The following is a 7,166-nucleotide window of genomic DNA, read 5'->3' as shown; positions in this document are numbered from 1 at the left end:
ATGTTCCAAATAATCATTTGGATAGAAAAAAATATCACTGACAACAGATAAAAGGGAACTTTAATACGATGTAGTAAAAGAAAAGTTACACTTAATTAACTTAAATGAACATTTTAATCCAAATAAAGATACATAGGCCTAAATAATTATTAGTACTATTTTAAATAATAATAATATTATTATTATAATAATAATAATAATAATAATAATAATAATAATAATAATAATAATAATAATAATAATAATAATAATAATAATTTAAAAAGGAGCAAAAATAACTAACATCAGGTGTCAATAAAAAAGTGAAATCAAACGGCGTCTTGTGAATTATTTCTCGTATCTTTTCATTCCTCCGTGTATTTCAGGTGTTCCCCCTCTCTAAGGTTATCCGGTTTCCTGTACGGAGATGGATCTTCTGCTCCTCTTATCCTCAAATCGGCTCAGCACTTATGGGCCAACTACTTAAGAGTCACATAAGATCTTTAGACCCGGATAAGGACAGAAGGAAAATGCAGCCTGAGCTGCGCCAATGCGCTTAGCGGAGAGGAAAAGAACAACTATAAGCTTCTTTTCTGGTAATTACACAGATCCAAGCGTGCGTCTTCGCATTGTTAATAAAAGACTAGCCCTATATATAATTAAAGCTTCAGCGCAGATTAGCCGCAGACAGTGGCTGGAAATGAGGCTGCAGCAGGCCTATCTCACGTTCACCTGCGCGTATTTACTTTTTGCCTGCGGTCGTTGGCACCGCGAAAACAGACTTGAAGTAGGAACAGCCCGCAGCTGCATCAATGATTGATCTCAGCATCCGATGTGAATAAGAAAGATTTAGTGTGACTGACAGCTGACAGCCTGTTTGACGGCTTATAAGAATTCATTTAACGCAAAGTAAAAGGACAGAAAATGGCTTCACGCTGACTTACCTGTTTCTCCTAAAAAGACGACACACTCCAGCCGGACGTAGGATGGAAAAGTATAAATAATGTAAAGACAACCAGGTGTAAACTCAGGCCCAGAGAGTCCGGAGAGGGACGACGCTCAGACAGCTGGAGTCTGTGTTTCACTGTGTCTCGGTGCAGGCAGCAGCAGCCAGGACCTCCATCCTGTTGGAGCCCTGGGAGGTGAATGGCGTGTAGACAGGAAGCACATGGCATCTCTCTCTGTCTCTCCCCCTCTCTCTCTCTGTCTCTCTCTCTGTCTCTCCCCCTCTCTCTCTCTGTCTCTCCCCTCTCTCTCTCTCTCTCTCTCTCCCCCTCTCTCTCTCTCTCTGTCTCTCTCCCTCTCTCTCTCTCTCTCCCTCCACAGACCCGCTGCGCTGCTACACACCAGTTTTAATTTACACTCACGTAGCTTTGACGCACAAACACGATCAGAAACAAACAAAAAATATCACGCCCAATTAGGTCCCTGCTGACCCCAAATGGAGAAACATTTCGGCCCCAAACCCGCGTTTGGGAGCAGATTTGTTGCTCCACACAATTAAGAAGAGAGGAACATGGAGCAGCCTTTGAAATAAGAAAGACACCAACACGGAGTGATAGTACAACAGTGACCCTTAGGGACCCCGCCAACGACCCTCCAGGGGGCCCTCGGAGCCAACATGGAGAACCACCACTGCCCTAAGTGATCACGCAGGCTGTGTATTAAATGTTATTTCCACCGCAGCAGGAGCGGAGGCTGCGCGAGTGGCACTTTGGAGGACAACAAGAATGACAAAGAGCCCGGGCTCATTTATCAAGTTACACCACCATCTGTTAGGCTTCACATGGGCCACACACATCAATCTGAGGCCGCAGCGATGAAACAGAAGGAAGAAATGAAGAACAAAAAAAAAAAAAAGAAAGAAAGAAAGAAATAAAAAAAAAAAGAAATAAAAAGAAAGAAATAAAAGAAAGAAATAAGCCTTTTGCTCTGAAGCGTTATGAAATGTTTCTGTTCAAAGTCTTTGCGGAGAAACTGAAGTGAATCCTGGATGATCTGCTGCTCCCGCTGAGGACAGAAGGTCCAATATACACGTTTGCATAATTTCAGGGGGCAGATTAATTTCGTAGAGACCTAAACCCAAACCTAACCCCCTTCTACAATTAAATCATAAAACCTACGTAGAGGGAATGTTTTTTGATCCGAAAAGTTTTTGAGTCCCCCCCCCCCCACACAAAGAGACAGTGGATGATTTATGTGATATTGAATTCAACATCCTGACAACAGAAGAAATCTGATGATGATGGGTCTTTGTTCACTGTTTCCCGACTGTTGATTCACTGATTCTTTCGACTATTTATAATAATAATTTATTATGAAAATTATCTTGGGGTCGCAGAGAAATTTAAGAAACACATGTTAAAAATGTTTGTTTTGTTTATTGTCTTAAACGAAAAAGAAACATTAACATACAATACAGATACATTATCTGAAATCATCAGATTTTTATGACATGCATCATTTTATTGGTCATATCTAAAAATGGATGTACACTGTCAGCTCTAAAGCAACATCACACACCAAACATTATGAAATATAAAATCATAATATTTTAATTTATCTTTATTTCTAAAGATAAATTAATCAGAGGAGTCAGTCATCATCATCAGCTCTGACACATCAACACCAGTGATGTCTGAAACGCGCTGAGGCTCTATGACTCAGTCAGGTATCTAAAACTAACACTTGTGTTGTTATTTATTATTTCTGGTCAACAAATCTTGTAAATTAACCAAATAACATTTAACTGAGCCAAACAAGTTTTTTTTTTTTTTTTTGCAACCAAGACCTCATAAATCGCGGTCCAGGTCTCAAACCTGTACCCACACCAGAGAGCCACACATGCGCACTGGGTGTGAGTCTCCACCGTGCACTGCAATTTATTTTGTTGATCCCAAACCCACCGTCAGCCACATCACCAAGAAATGCACAGTATACTGTGGTACAGTGCGCAGCGTCGTAGGACGTCTCTGAACGCATTTAACAGCCACATGACATGTTATTAAAGATTTAAATGTGCTTGTTGTAAAGTTACAGTATGGACTGATGAACCAGAGCGTTGCTGGGTTTGAGACTGACCCTGTCTCCAGACTGAGCTCATATGAATAGATTTACATACATTTCAGTACAAGAGTCTTTCTGCTGCTGTAAATGCACCAACACACATCCGAGCAGAGTGGAAGGAGACAAAGAAATGATTTGATCATAAATAAAGTGACACCACAGCAGACAGACTAACCACTCCACAAACTCGAGTGTGTGTATGAAGAGCATGAAGCCTCATCATCATCATCATCATCATCATCATCATCATCATCATCATCACCAGCCTGTGTGCAGCCTGAGCTCGCCAGTTTTACTTCCCTGCAATATTGATGCTGAACCTGATCCTAAGCGCATCCTCTCCTCTTTCACCATCAAGAGGCTTCCCCTGCAGCCCCCGCCAATAATTACAATTTTATACTGTAATTATTCCTCTCTTTTTAATTATTTAGACCGCCAACCTGAATGCAGCCATTGTCGCTGCTCGTTCCGGGGGAAACGTGAGCTGACGTGCTGGATCAGCAGCGAGGAGTTTTTAATTAGACATTTCAGCGGTAATTTTAGGCGAGCTCTTTATTATTACTGTTGGATACAAATTGCCTCTGCCTCATTGATATGCGCTCAATTGTTTAAACAAACCTTTGACCTGAAATATTAATGTGCCCAACTCACCAGGTGAACCCAGACCTGCTGGATAATTTAACACGACGGTGGATGCTGTTGTTTTTTTGGATGAAACCTTTATTACGCGTTTCATTTCCAGTTTGTACGGTGCAGCTTCTCTTAGTCCTACAGCAGGAGACTTGAACTGGCATAAATGTCCAGAGACAGCACAACATGATTTAACTCACCTGTTTACAGAACAAACCATGTGTACATGTGAATATTTTATTTATTTTTTTTTATTTTAAGCTGCTGTTGATCCATCATGGTCTCTTATTACCTGCTCCCTGCTCTTTATCGCCTTTTCTTTTTCGTTTGCTTATTTTCTTTTATTTCTTTTCCATTTTTTTTCAAACTTCACATTGATGTGAAAACATGAAAATTCCCCAAAGTTGATATATATAAGTTGTTTATTTACTTTATTAGTTTCATCAGATAAAGTTGTTTACGTAGATATTTGACTTCATATTTTTTATTTCCTTCATGTAGCTCTGTGGCTTCACCTCTACCCAACTTTAACATTTCATTTATTTTAAAATGACTATTTTAAAGCCTGTATTATTACATTATTATATGAATAAACGTGCGTTTCTTCACTTATTCCAGAAACAACATTAAATATAACAGTGATGTGATTAATATTAATTATATCAATAATAATTATGCCTGTTTTGAATTTTGCCTGATTGATTTCATTGATAATTATCTTTAACAAGTTCAGTACCATGTTATTCTTCAGGTTTAAAACGTAGTCTATAATAATAGGAAGATGTGTCATATTCGCTTTTGTCCAGACCTGAACATCCACAGCAGGAAACAACAATCTGTTTCCAGAAGAGACTTTTTTTTTCTTTTGTAAACAGCAGAAGTGTGAGTTTTAATCTCATTCACCGATTTAAGACAAAAGACGTATTTTTTCTGTTTCTGCTGGTTTATTTTTCTAAACACTTGGATTTTGTCTTATGATGTAAAAAGATAAATCAAACTCGCTTCAATCAGGACAGGTTTAATAAAAGCAGCAATTGGGGCCAAATGTTTTCTAATTAACAGTTGTATCAGCACCCTATAAAACCATGACCCCTATAAATCCCATTTTAGAGATCAATCAATCCTCCTCTTGGAGTAAAGGGCCTATTGATCCCTCGCTGCTCGGCTCAATTAAACGCTTTCTCCTTATCCTTTTTTTGTTTCCAGTGAAAAGAGCATTTCGATTGCAGTTTTATTGGAGGAAAGATTTCGCCGAGAGGAAAGCCATGGCTCGAAAATTAAACGGTGACATTTTAATTACAGGACATTGATAAAGGGATCTGGCTAATGGCAGTGTACAGGGCGGCCACTCATTGTCCCGCCTGATGTGCTAATCAAGTCGGACTGCTCTGGAAAAAGGTCATCGTCCGATACAAAGCAGAGACGCAGCTCGATGGGAATTTGGGAATATGAAGGTCCGCGACTGCCAGAGATGAAGACGCATCTGCAAACAATGCGCGGTCAATATCCCAAGAGAGAGGCTCGCCAGATGAGCTCATGAAGCATCCAAATATACATTTCCGACATAATCTCACTATAGGTCAACTCCAGCACAGCCATAGATCATCTGATGCTACAATTTACATCATCCCTGTAGCTGGGTGGTTAACCCATCTGATGGGCAGCCAGCTTGTCATGCCTCTGCTCCATGACGCCATTCAGCATCAATTCAAAGAATGTTTTATTAATTTCAGGGCTCTGGGTTGTGAACGGTGGTCCAACAGAGCTTTGTGTCAAGTGAACAGCTGCAGCAGAGAAATGAACTAAACTAAACTAAATCTTTCTGCTTAATTCAACCTTTTGATCTGAAAGTGCTTTTAGGGATTCTGCCTGAATCCAGTGAAGGCACCGTTGACCTCAGATGGAAAAATCTCAGCTATTTGACTGACTGGCACAATTTTTATGTATCACATTCATGGCCTCCAGAGGATGGATCTAATGAATTACATTCGATTCCCTGACCTTTTCTAGTGCTACCGTCAGCTTGGCTTTGGGTGAAACAATTATTAAATGGATAGTTATTAAATTTGGTAAAAACATTCCTGCTCGGATGCCAGGTTATTCTTCAGAGGGCAACACAGACAGTAATACAGCTACGCCCCGACGAGACAGAGTATTGCTCAGCCTTGTTTCTTTTTAAGAGTTTAGAGTGGGACAGAGCACTGCCTATAAATTGGTCACCTCAGCAGCACCTGACTACCTGAACACTCTCATCCTGGTCTACAACACCTCCCGTCCACTGCACTCTGCAGGTGAAGGATTCTTGTGGTTACCTCACCTCAAAAGATCCCAAGCAAAACCTTTCAGCTCTGTGATTCCATGATGGGGGAACAACCTGCCCACCTCTACACTTTCAGCTGCTTCACTCCCAGTTTTCAATAATCTGCTGAAAACAGAACTCTTCCACAATGTTCTCTGCACTTAAATCTTTAAAAACAAATGTTGCACTTGCACGCCTCTCGATGTGGAAACAGTTCTTCCTGAAGCACTTTACTTTCATGTTTCTCTCTCTTGCTTGGATAATTTCCTTGACTTGTACCTCACTTGTAAATCACTTTGAATAAAAGCGACTGACAAAAGACTAAATGTAAATGTGAAGCATGCAGCAGGATTTCGGACAACTCTCTTATTGACCATGTTTGGTGCAGCTCTCTGGTGGCACAGCTCTCAGTATCTCTCCAGAGAAGTGCCTCAAGGCTTTGTTCTTGGACCTTTAATATTCTACATGTTTCTACCACATCGCTGGAGTCTATCACCCTATTTCCAATGACAGGCAGCTCTTCTAGTCTTTTCTCACTCTATTTTGTCATCATGCATTGTAAATGTAGTGTTGGTGGATAAAAGAAAGAATCATAAGAAAAGTAAAGAGAGCAATGTTGATTGATTCGATGAGGGAGGAGCAAGCCAATGGAACTCAGTTTATGGAAAAAACGTATGAGCAGAGTATGTGATGCTGAGAAGCACTGGATGAGAGATGGCACTAAAAGTTGAGTCTAACTCCACTCAGTGGAAAACGTAAACTCTGACTGAAGTAAGGAGAGGGTCCTTTATTGGTGTGGCTAACTGCAAGGGCGTTACTGGAAGCTGATTTTGTGTTAAGAGTATGTAAAACTCTGTTATGTGTATTTGTTTAGCTAATTATTTTAGTTACAGTGTGTTATTAATGCGTATACAACATGTCAAGTAAATAGAAAAGAGTGTTCAATCGCATATGCAGCATGGTATGTAAATTAATGATTCTTTTAAAAATCATTTAAACTTACTGTGGAATTAAAGGGTATGTAGTGTAAAAGTGCTATATTGCATTGTATTTCCTTTTTCTTTTGGTATTATCAACCTAAGTTAAACAGTTTTTGAAGCAGAAACCCCAGAAACACTGACATACATTTCTGCCTGTCTACTTGACACCTCTGTTTGGATGACAGAAAGGCATCTTCAGCTCCATCTATCCA

Source organism: Anabas testudineus, chromosome 3 (genome assembly GCF_900324465.2).
Source record: "Anabas testudineus chromosome 3, fAnaTes1.2, whole genome shotgun sequence".
In the NCBI taxonomy this organism is placed as follows: domain Eukaryota; kingdom Metazoa; phylum Chordata; class Actinopteri; order Anabantiformes; family Anabantidae; genus Anabas; species Anabas testudineus.
This window is presented reverse-complemented; position numbering follows the sequence as displayed.